The sequence below is a fragment of the Nannospalax galili genome, unplaced genomic scaffold (genome assembly GCF_000622305.1).
Source record: "Nannospalax galili isolate Female #2095 unplaced genomic scaffold, S.galili_v1.0 scaffold238, whole genome shotgun sequence".
Classification (NCBI taxonomy): Eukaryota; Metazoa; Chordata; class Mammalia; order Rodentia; family Spalacidae; genus Nannospalax; species Nannospalax galili.
In genome coordinates, this window is record NW_008341888.1 from 1520005 (window position 1) to 1533001 (window position 12997).

The 12997-nt window shown below is 39.5% G+C and overlaps 1 protein-coding gene and 2 pseudogenes across 1 annotated transcript in view; 2 read left to right on the top strand and 1 right to left on the bottom strand.

The window, feature by feature from the left end:
* LOC103737852 overlaps positions 1-4258 on the top strand; it is a 14295-nt pseudogene extending 10037 nt beyond the window's left edge.
* Atp7a (ATPase copper transporting alpha) overlaps positions 1-12997 on the bottom strand; it is a 153652-nt gene that overhangs the window by 106161 nt on the left and 34494 nt on the right. The gene's annotated exons all lie outside the window — the stretch shown is intronic.
* Positions 10727-12033, top strand: LOC103737853 (annotated as a pseudogene).

A 12997-nucleotide genomic window follows, 5' to 3' on the forward strand; every position in this document is an offset into this window, starting at 1 on the left:
CTCCTCCAATGACCTTAAGAGTAAAAATAAATTGGTTTATTTGGGCCAACTGTATGGCCTTAAACACCCAAAAGGAAATTATAAACAAAGATAAAAGGGGCCAATATCATTTTTTAAGAGTCCATATGTATAGCTAAAGGCTACATAACAAGCAACAATGCCAGATAGGAGATACCTTCTTTTCAGTTGCTGGCCAGGGTGGCCCAAGGGACTCCCAGATAGTAACCCAGCCATAGAACTGGGTAAATGAACAGCAGACCCCAATCTTATCTAAAGGAATATTCACAGCTGATTGCTGCTAGATGAGGAACAGCGACCTTCCTAAAACAAAGACCTCTAGATAGGCTGACTAGATTCACCAGAAGGACAAGTAGTGGGAAATGGCTGGGGGTGCCGACAACATAGCAGACAGTAGCAGGGATAACAGAGTATAAGGGCTATAGTGGGGGGAGGGAGGCTATGGGAGGGTGCCATATGGGAAATGGATGTACAGTTGAATAGGATGGTTTGGGGTGAAAGATATACTTTTTGTTGATAGTAAATTAAAACTTCAAGACATCTGAAAAAATTAGTAGAATATCTTTGCAAACCATTTCATCAACAGGGCAGAAAATCATGGTCGTAAGAGAAACACTGAACAATTAGAAAGCATTAAACTTAAACCTGTCACCCACAAACACTGCAAAATGAATAAATAAACTCAATTCACCTCAAATGAACAAATCAAAAAGATGACATTTGGCTGGGGAAAATGTTCTTGATCCACGTGTCTTCGACAAAGGATTTATCCTAGCATACACGCCCAACCCCCAGAATACAGTAAAAAAAGACAAAATTCTTCAATGGAAAATAGACAAAATAAATATCCCAAAAATAAAAATATATAAGTGAATTATGAAAATACACAAAAAGGACTCAATATTTTTGGCCACCAAGGAAATCGAAGGAAAACTGCATGAGGTACCATTTGCACATATATACATGCAGGCAATAAACACATACACATAAAATAAAAATAAAATGATGGAGATCTTTTTTTAAAGGTTAAAAACTTATTCAATTTTATGTCTTACAGGGCTTATACTGAGTTCAATGTTGTATAACTGTACTAATTCAATTGTGAACCTAAAAATTTACAGCCACTATTGAAAGAGATGTAGTCTTGCTCTGGAGTGTGTTACTGAATATGTTAAAGCTGTAATGAAATGCTTCTTCTAATCATGTGGTTATTACATTTTTTAAAAAAAATTTTAAAAATAATTTTTCAAATCATATAAATTTGCTCCTTAATAATTAGTACATGTGAAAAACATTATGATTGAAATCTACCTGATGACTTCATATCTACGCTCAGATGCCAAGGAGCTCAGAAAGTAACTGACTGTGACTAGTAATAATCAGATATACTTCTTACCACTCAGCCTCAGCCCGTAAGATCTTTTTTTTTTTTTAAATACCTTTTTGAGACAGGGTCTTTCTGTAGCCCCAACTGGTCTGGAACTTGCTGTGTAGACTAGGCTGGCCTTGAACTCACAGAGATCCACCTGCCTCAGCCTCCCGAGTGTTGAGATTAAAGGCATGAGCCACCACGCCCGGCTTTGGAGATCTATTTTAAAGGTTAAAGCCTCACTTAATGTTATGTCTTATACAGTTTATACTGAGCACAATATTGTATAACTGTATTAATTCAACTGTAAACCTAAAATTTTACAGCCAATTTTGAAAGAGATGCATCCTAGCTCTGGAAACTGTTACTGAATATGTCAATGCTGTTGTAATGAAATGCTTCTTCTAATTATGTGGTTATTAAACAATTTTTAAAAAATACCCCCCCAAAATTCACTATCTGGAATATTTTGTATGAATTCATAAATGGAATTTAGGAGTAAAAATAAAAAACCTATTTGAAATTCTGAAAGATGCTTAATCTATAGCCATAGAAATATAATATAGGTTCTTAACATAGGTCTTTAATAGTTTTAGTAACATTGTGTGTGTGTGTGTGTGTGCGCATGTGTGTGTAAAACGTGTGCCACAGCATGTGTTTAGAGGTCAGAAGACAGCTTGCTGGAGTTCTCTCCTTCCACTATACTAATCCCAGGGATCAAACTCAGTTCATCAGGCTTGGTGGCAGGTGTTTTTTACCTGCTGCGCCATCTCAATGGTCCTTTAAACATAGTCTTAATAAAAGTCAACAAATAAAAATCCCTCATCCAAAGACACTGAAACCACTCAGGAAGCTGTGCACCTTTTTAAGTTTTAGCTTGTGATAGCATATCCTAGTCACTTACGACTTATCATTTCAGTGTTGACCTACTGAGATAATTTAGCAAATTACCCTTCTGCTAATACTTAGCTCTGCAGTTCTGGCCAGTTAAGTACAATTAAGTACACAGTACTAAGGGACAGTGGCCTACAAACACAACAGAGAGAGTTGTCACAACAGATTGACATTAAATACTCAGTTATCTAAAATACAGGTTAAGAAAAATTTATAGTCAAAAATAATTACCCTACATTAGCCTGCTATCACGAATGGCATAACTGTCATAAAGCTAAGTCATGCTCACTGGCAGACTTGAGCAGTGGCCTATTCAGCCAGATAACAAGAAACCATTCTAGGGAAGAGCCAGTTGGCTGGGTACCCAACACATACTGGAGCCTATCAGTTGGGACTGCACATGTGCTTGAAAGGATGATCAATTCATACATTAACACTTCACTTCAGGCATGTGCAAGAAAAGAAGCATAAGTGACTACATACTTTCCTCTAAAGCATATATATTTTTCTCACTGAAGACTTCTATTGTATGTTGTCATTTACAACCCTTTTATTAGACATACGATTTGGCTGCTCCAAGAAAAGATGTTCAAATTAGTTAAAAATACAAATTTGGAGGGCTGGGTGTGGTAGCACACGCTTTAATCCCAGAAGCAGGCAGATCTCTGTGAGTTCAAGGCTATCAAGGCCAACTGGGGCTGTAGGGAGACCCTGTCTCAAAAAGACAATAAATAATAAATAAATAAATAAATAATACAAATTTGGAGTGGTGGCATACATCTGTTGCAATCCCAGCACTCTATAGGCTTCAACAAGAGAATTTTAAGTTCAAGGTTAACGTGGGAAACATAATGAGACACTGTTTCCAAAAAACTGGAATAAATATTATGGTAAATACAAAATAAATACTGACATCATGGGTTTTTTCTTATCAAATTGGTAAGAACTTAAAAGACTGATGTGTCCAGCTACTAATGTAGTCTACAGTACAGAGAAATATTTTATCATACTGTTAACAAAGTATAAATCACTATGGTTTTTTGATAGGCAATATTATATGTAAAAGCATATGATATGTACATGATCCCAAAATTTTATTGAAAAGAATCTAACCTACAAAGCTACTTGCCTAGATGTGTAAAAGTGATAAGTAAAAGCATATTTAAGTTAGTTAAAACTTGGAAAGTAGCTGAGTATGGTGACCAATGCTTGTAATTCCAGGCAGGAAGATCTTCAGTTCAACCCAGCCTGGACTACACAAGGAGACTCTGTCTCAAAAGAGGGTGGGGAAGAACAAGAACTTGGAGGCTCTTTAAATGTCAACCATTTAAAAATATAAGAAAATAGGAGGCTTGGACACCCACCTCTGCCCTGGCCCCAGCTCCCACCCAGTCAGCCGGCCCAGCCATAATCAAGGCCATCCTCATCTTCAACATCCATGGGAAGCCATGGCTTTCCAAGTTCTACCAGCCCTACAGTGAAGATACACAGCAGCAGATCATCAGGGAGACATTCCACTTGGTGTCTAAGCGAGATGAAAATGTTATTTCCTAGAAAGAGGATTATTAATTGGAGGATATGACAACAAACTGATTTATAGACATTATGGAATATATATTTTGTCTTCTGTGTGGACTCCTCAGAAAGTGAACTTGGCATTGTAGATCTAATTCAAGTATTTCTGGAAACATTAGACAAATGTTTTGAAAATGTCTGTGAACTGGATTTAATATTCCGTGTAGACAAGGTTCATAATATTCTTGCAGAAATGGTGATGGGGGAACGGTACTGGAGACCAACATGAATGGGATTGTTACACAAATTGGTGTACAAAATAAACTGGAGAAATCTGAGGCTGGCTTAGCAGGAGCTCTAGCCCGTATTGTTTCAGCTATAAAGAATATGAATCTTCCTGAGATCCCAAGAAATATTAACATTGGTGACATCAGTATAAAATAACCAAACCTGCCCTTTTGAATAGCCGGGCTTGGTAGCACATGCCTTTGATCCCAGCATTTGGGAGGCAGAAGCAGGCAGACTCTGGGAGTTCAAGGCCAGCCTGGTCTACAAGCCAGTTGGAGCTACAGGGAGACCCGTCTCAAAAAGACCAAAAACGGGGGAAGCCGTACCTGTATACACCATTAGTCCCATCACTCAGGAGGCAGAGGCAAGCTGATCTCTGTGATTTCAAGGTCAACCAAATCTACACAGCAAGTTCTACACCAACCAGGACTACACAGTGAGACCCTGTCTCAAAAAAGAAAGAACGAAAGAACGAAAGAACGAAAGAACGAAAGAACGAAAGAAAGAAAGAAAGAAAGAAAGAAAGAAAGAAATTGATATATTCATACTAGAAAATATGACATAGCAGTAAAATACAATGATCTCAATCAGTTTGGTAGCAACAGAGCAGCAAGCACATCTGTGAATTGAAGAGTCTGAAGGACAATAAACTGTAGCAGTTTATTACCCTATCAGGGGATGACTTTCCTCTTTTTACTTTATATACTTCTGTATTACTATAGTTTCATTCAAGTAAGCGTGTTTTCCCCCAGTATTCTGAAAAGGTAAATAAAAAAGCTAAAGCTGGCCATTTTCTTTTCTTGAACTAGATGCATTTTATTTTCTTCTGCAGCTTTAAACACTTACAGACAGGGTTTTTACAAATACAGTTAGTAGATCACATGCATCTCCTTTTTACAAAGAAAGACTATGGAAAATAAAGAAAAAAGAGTAGTTGGGCATGGTGGCACATCCTCCCAATCCCAGCAGGCTGGCAAGTAGGCGGGAGGATCAGAGTGTAAAGCCAGTCTTCACTATACAGTAAGCTCAAGGTCAGCCAGGGCTACATGAAACTTTATTTCAAAAAGCCAAAAAGGGCCAGGTGTGGTGGTGCACACCTTTAATCCCAGCACTTGGGAGGCAGAGGCAGGTGGATCTCTGTGAGATCGAGGCCAACCTGGTCTACATAGTAACAGGGATATAGGGAGATACTGTCTCAAAAAGACCAAACAAAAATCCAAAAAGGGGCTGGGGAGATGGATCAATTAATAAACTGTTTGCCTCAAAAGCATGAGGGTCTTAGTTTGATCCTCTGCTCCTACATAAAAGGTCAGATCCATCAGCAATGTGCACCTGTTATCCCAGTGCTTAGGGAGGAAGAGACAGAAGGATACACGGTGCTCTCTGACCAGTAAATCTACCTTGGGGAGCTCCAAATCAGAGAGAGATCCTGTCTCAAAAATTAAGATGGAAAGCAATTGAAGAAGTCACCCAACATCAACTTCTGGGCTCTATATGCACAAATGTACATACACACAGGTATCTATGTGTACACACACACACACACAGACACACAGACACACAGACACACACACACGGAAAGGATCATGTATCATAAAAGGATTTTTTTTAGTGCTAGACTAAAACAGTGCTAAGCACTAAAACAACCATGTGATGCATTAAATCTTTGAATGTATAACATTCTTTGTTTTAGAGTCAGGGTCTTAAGTAGGCCAGGCTGGCTGCAAACTCCCCACACATCTAAGGATGACCTTGAAATTCCTGATCCTCCTGTCTCCACCTCCCAAATCCTGGGGCTTTATGTGGTGTTGGGGATCTAACCCAGGGTGCATCCTAGGCAAGCACACTACAAATTGAGCTGTATCCCCAGTCCCTGTGTAAGGTTCTTTCATCTTAAATTTATAACAGAAAACAGAAAATTTGAAATACAGTTTTCCTCAATTATAGGAAACTTTAAAACAAGCAGAAGTAACAAATATTACAATTAGTTTTAAAAGCAATGGAAAATCCAACTGTAATCAGGAAGTGTCACAGAAAAAGGAACAAACCAGTTCCTCAACTGTCTGAGAGTCTTATGGATAAGAAAATACCTCACATTCTAATTTAACTTTTACAGTGGATGGTGGATTTAAGACAAAGAATTTCATAACTAAATTGAATTAAGTCCTCTTCCAAACTAGGAATGCATGCAGTATATCAAGTTAGGAACAAGCTACAAATAAGTTACACTAAACCCTGCAAATTCTTTGTGTGTTAAATGAAGATCTGACATTAGAATATGATGGTTTGGAGTTCAAAAAATTCTTTTTACTCAACAACATCAACAAATACCAATATATCTACCATGGAGAAAAGAACTAGTGACATCATGCTGCCTTGCTAACTAAGATATTGGGGTCATTTCAACTCCTTAAAGGTGATCAAACTGATAGATCATGGCCATGCTTTCTACTCAAAAGGCCCCAATCCTGCAAATCTACCCTGTCATTTCTGAGGCCTATGAGGTAACACTGTTTCCAAAGAAAAAAAAATCTGTTAGTGCAATATCCTCAACCCATTAGCAAGAAACATAGTAGCTGTAGCGTAACATTCTTATAACATTTAAAGTACCCATTATAAGATACTTTTTATGTACACTACCTAGCATGTGATGCCACTTAAGATAACTTTAAGACAATCAGAAAAAGTGAAAAAATCCATTCCTACATTATAGTCTAAAGATGCAATAAAAACTTTAAAATTACTTTATTTTACATTTCTTTATTTATTGTGTGTGTTTGCACAAATGCCATAGTATGGGTGTGGAGGTCAGAGGACAACCTGCAGGATCTTTCCTTCTACCATGTGAGTTCTGGGAATCAAACTCAGGTCATCAAAGATTGGCAAAGAGTGCCTTTACCCACTGAGCCATCTTCCTAGTCCACAATGAAAACTTTTATTATTCCTAGTGCATTTTCAGACTTCCATTTTCCTCTTTCTTCTCTCTTTACACAAGGTATTTGGTATATTCTGTATCATGACATAGAGAATTCAGTCAGGGACAGTAGCACACATCTGTAATCCCAGTACCTGGTAGGTAGAGGCAAGATAATCAGAAGTTCAAGGTCATCTGTAGATATATATTGAGTTTGAGCTAACCTGGGATACAAATCTCCCTACCCTCAAGAGACATACATGTAAAATTCTACCAAACAAAATGAAAGTAGGTTGGGGCTTCAGCTCAGTGGTAAGAGTGCCTGTCTAGCATGTGATATGAGGCCTCAAGTTTGCTCTCCAGCACCATAGAAAAAGAACAAAACCATTTTATAAAATTGCTGTATGAGAGCAGGAACTATAGCTCAGAGTTAGAGTACTTGCCTAGCATGAACAAGGTCCTGAGTTCAATCCCCAGTACTGCAAAGAACTGTTTGTTATATAATACTCCATCTGAGGGACAGGCCCCTATTTTATTGGACTAATTCCTTTTTGATTAACATTTAGGTTATTTTCAGTTCTGTCCTACTCCAAACATTGTCTTAGTGAGTATCCTTTTTTTGGTTTGGTTTGGGTTTTTTTTTTTTTTTTTTTTTTTTTTTTTTTTGAGACAGGGTCTCTCTGTAGCCCTAGCTGGCCTGGAACTCACTATGTAAACCAGGCTGGCCTTGAACTCACAATGATCTGCCTCCCTCTGCCTCCAGAGTGCTGGGATTAAAGGCATGGGCCACCAAGTCTGGCAGTGAGTACCCTTTTATATGATCTTTATCTTAAAGTTCTTAGAAGTAGAATTACTTGGTCACAAAGTACAAACACTGCAAACCCTGATAAATAGTGCCCAACTGACCTTAGAAAAAGTAGAGCAATTTACACTCCCACTAAAAGCTGATAAAAGTGGTTAGAGCCAGACATGTGGTGCATGACCATAAATAATCCCAGTACTTGAGAGGCTGGAGCACTCTATTATTTGAATAGTTAAAATTCCCATTCAAAGAATGCAATACAATAAATAGAATTTACAAAGTGCAAAGTTACAAAGCACTTAGTAGCACTTACAAAGAACTACCACCTATAGAAATATTCAAACAATGAAAAACATAATTTAAAATTCAGGCCTCCCAGTAAGGCCTCTCATGGAAAACACACATCCTTCCTCACATATACTGCTGATTTTTCTCACAGTGTACTGTTTATCGTTTTATCTCTTTGTAGGTTATTTTATCCTTAACTTTTATCAGGGCTCTGGTGGTACATTTAGACACACTTTCCCTATCCCAAGCCTATAACTAATATTTGCTTATCTTTTCTTCTAGTACCTTTTGTGTTTTACATTTCAATACTAAACTCATCTAGAATTTGTTTTAGTTTAAGTACATAACACACGGAACATTAAAAGGCATATTCCCCTTATCATTCTTCCTTTTGTTTTCAGAATCTGTGTGTTCTCAGATGTTTAACCTTCTTATTGTGTAAGAATGGCCCTTCCTTGAAATCTCTTAAACTTATAATTTGGATTGAATAAATCTTTTGACAACACTCAGTCTTTATGAACATTTCTAATTAAAGTTATTCTTAAGTATTTTTCAGGGGTTTTTTTCAGGGTCATGTGGAGGTAGTGCATAAATGGAATCTTTAATGTATTGTCTAGATAATCCCCATAAGTGTATAACTGATTAATTTTAATATATTTAATATATTTAATGTACTAAACTCTCTAATACTTCTCTATATTAACTCAACTTAATTCTTTTTTAAAATTTATTTTGTTTGGGGCTAAAGAGATGGCTTAGCAGTTAAGAGAACTGGATGTTCTTACAGAATATCCAGGTTTGGTTCCCAAAACCCATATGGCAGCTAACAACTATCTGTAATTCAAATTCTAGGGAATCTGATGCCCACTTTGACCTTCTCAGGCACCAGGCACACATAGTGCAGATACATACATGCTGGCAAAATACTCATACATACAAAATAAAAATAAATAAATATTTTTAAAATTTTGTTTTGAGTCTAGAGAGATGGCTCAGGGGTTAAGAGAGATGGCTCAGTAGTTAAGAGCACTGAGGACCTGGGTTCAGTTCTCAGCAACCACATGACAACTCAGAACCATCTTTAGCTCCAGTTCCAGGGAATCCAACACTCTTTTCTGGCCCCCACAGGCATCACATATGTGGTGCATTTACATACATACACATAAAAACAAATTTTTAAAATATTTTTTAATTTGTTTTGTGTATATGTGCATACCATGGCTCACATGTGAACGTCAGAGGACAACCTGAGGGCACTGGTTCTCTCTTCTTCTATGTGGGTCTCAGTGATGAAACTCAGTGACAACAGGCACCTCAGGCAAGCTGAGCCATCTTGTTTTGGCCCTCATTCTTGGCTCTTCTTAGAGAGGATGTTCCAGGAAACAAACATAATCCAGTAAATATGAATTTTCCAAAGAATGTGCAATTATAAAAGTTTCTCTGAGGGGAGCAGAGTAGTTAGTGCCTTTTACTTTTCAATCTTACACCTTTTTGTTCCTTGTTTCCTTTTAGTATTCTGAGTGCGTGTTTTACTTTTTCTAGTTTTGTTTTTGCTTGTTTTGTTTGGTTTGGTTTTTTTATTTTGATACAGGGTCTCCATGTAGCCCTAGCTGGCCTGGAATTCACTATGTAGACCAGGCTGGCCTTGAATTCACTATGTAGACCAGGCTGGCCTTGAACTCACAAAGATCAGCCTGTCTCTGACTCCTGAGTGCTGGGATTAAAGATGTGTGCCACCACACCTGGCTGTTTATTTCCTTGAGATAGGGTCTCACTCCATGGCCCAGGTGGCCTAAAACTCACTATGTAGACCAGATTAGCTTCAACTCATAGCAATCCTCCTGTCTCAGCCTCCTGAGTACAGGAATTACAGGTGTGAGCCACAACATCTAGTTTATATATTACTTTCAGAATACAAAGTTAAGTGGCCAGGCGTGGTGGCACATGCCTTTGATCCCAGCACTCAGGAGGCAGAGGCAAGCTGATCTTTGTGAGTTCAAGGCCAGCCTGGTCACATAGTGAGTCAATATAAGACATTGTGGGAAAAATAGAAAACTTTAAATATGGACTACATCACAGATAATACTATTGTATCTTCATCTTTTTGGTGCAATAATGTATTTACATCATGTTCTTATTCTCTGGGGATGGATACTCAAGTATTAAAAGTATTTAGGCATAAAAAAGCTAGCAGAATATGAACTGGTAGAAATAAATAACACTTCATGTGTTCAATGGAATACTATATGGCCATTAAATTTTGATTTTCTGATATACAGTCAATCACATACATATAAAGATGTGCTAATACTTCTTCTTTTTTAAGGAGGCAGAGAGATGTGTCTTTCATAAAGATTCTGTTTATTAAAGTACGTAAACTGTTTTCTTAGGATTACTAATTCTAGTAGCACTAGTATAATCTTTTGCTATACTTTGTAAAGTTTTCTATAATAAACATAGTTTGCCAAAATACAGAAAAATGGTAACACTTTATGTGGCGTCATATAAAAGCTCACTAGTCATGTATATTCCTGGAGTTCAAATCCTACTTTGGTTAACCCAGTACTGTAAGAATCCTGGGCTCCCTGCCAGCTTACATTGATACAGCACCGACAGCCCCACCCCCTTTCTCTGTGGAATGAGAACAGGGGCTGGGACCCTGCACACATATCCTGAAAACTGGAGGGCTTTGAAGGTTCTCATTGCTCAGTACAGCGGGGCTTAGGTCCGCATGCTCTCCTGCACCACCCCACTTCCACTCTGGCCAAACCAACCGCACCCCCGAATTTCTCGGCAAATTTCCTGCAGGCAAGGTTCCAGCATTTGAGGGGGACGATGGATTCTGTGTGTTTGAGAGCAATGCCATCGCCCACTATGTGAGCAATGATGAGCTGCAAGGGAAGCACTCCAGAGGCAGCAGCCCAGGTTGTGCAGTGGGTGAGCCTCGCCGATAGTGACATCATACCTCCAAGCCAGCATCTGGGTTTTCCCGACCCTGGGCATCATGCACCACAACACACAGGCCACTGAAAATGCAAAGGAGGAGGTGAGGTGAATTCTGGGGCTTCTGGACGCTCACTTTAAGACAAGGACTTTTCTGGTGGGCGAACAAGTGACTGGCTGATATCACAGTTGTCTGCACCCTGTTGTGGCTCTATAAACAGCTCTTGGAGCCTCCTTTTCGCCAGGCCTTCCCCAATACCAACAACTGGTTCCTCACCTGCATTAATCAGTCGCAGTTCAAGGCTGTCTTGGGGGAGGTGAAGCTGTGTGAGAAGATGACCCAGTTTGATGCTAGGAAATTTGCAGAGAGTCTGCCTAAAAAGGATACCCCATGGAAAGAAAAGGGTTCATGGGAGGAGAAGCAGGAGCCCCAGGCTGAAGGAAAAGAGAACGCAGCTGCCCCAGCTCCTGAGGAAATGGATGAATGTGAGTAGCCACTGGCTGCTGAGCCCAAGGCCAAGGACCCCTTCGCTCACCTGCCCAAGAGTACCTTTGTGCTGAATGAATTTAAATGTAAGTACTCCAATGAGGACACCCTGTCTGTGGCACTGCCATATTTTGGGAAGCACTTTGATAAGAATGGCTGGTCTCTGTGGTATGCTGAGTACTGCTTCCCTGAAGAGCTCACTCAGACCTTCATGAGTTGCAACCTCATCACTGGAATGTTCCAGCGATTGGACTGGAAGGAATTGAGGAAGAATGCCTTTGCCACTGTTATCATCTTTGGAACCAACAACAGCAGCTCCATATACATGGTGGAAACTGGATCCTAGCAGAGAGGAGACCAGGATTCTGGTTCAAGAGTACTTTTCCTGGGAGGGGGCATTCCAGCATGTGGGCAAAGTCATCAATCAAGGCAAGCTCTTCAAGGGAAGAGCTTTGCCTTTGCCTAACTGCCTACACCCACCCTTCAGGGAGATGGGGATCATTAAAGGAAACTGAACATTGGGGGGGGGCAAGAATCCTGGGACATATCTAGTTCTAGCAAGTGATTTCACAAGAGTCATAAGACACCATAGTGTTTATGAAGAAACAGATTTTTTACAGAATAAAAAGATAGCTGAACTAAATGGGATCATTAAACAACAGCAGCAGCAAAGACTCTAATGTGGGAACGGGACTAGTAGGGAGGAGGGGGAGTAACAGGGGAAGGAGGGAGTTTAGTGAGGATGGGGTTACAGTAAACAGAATGCACTTTAGACATATATGAAATTGTCAAAGAACAGATTTGATGAAAAGTATAGAAATTATGTTACAATCTTGTTCGGTATCTGGTGTAAAATTTTAGGCTACTAGTAAAAGGGAAGCATTTACCTTCCATTCTGTGCTGCCTGGACTACAAGGTAAAAGATTTCCTATAAGAGCACAAGGTACAGGCCTGGCGTGGTGGCACATGCCTTTAATCCCAGCACTGGGAGGTGGAAGCAGGCAAATCTCTGTGAGTTCTAGGCTAGCCTGGTCTACATACCGAGTTCCAGGTCGGCTGGGACTACAGGGAAACCATGTCTCAAAAATACAAAAAAAAAAAGAGTCCAAGGTTCTTAAGCAGGTATAAATATTACCATTGCAAAAGTGAGGGAACAGGGAGATGGCAAGGAAAGATTGGACCAAAACTCATCATGGCAAACACTAACCCCTGAATCTCCATGTCTAGCATATGGAGCTTGTGATGGCATCATCTGTTTTCCAACCACCTTGGGTAGCCCTGCCCCTCCATCTCTGTAGTCTGCAGTACACATGGCCCCCTCAGGCAAGCTCTACCTGGTCCCTGCAGCTTTTCTTAGCCAGTGTCCCATGTTTCTGCACCTCTAATGTCCTTTTTTTTGTTTTTGTTTTTTGTTTTTTTGGTCTTTTTGAGACAGGGTTTCCCTGTAGCCCCAGCTGGCCTGGAACTCACTATGTAGAT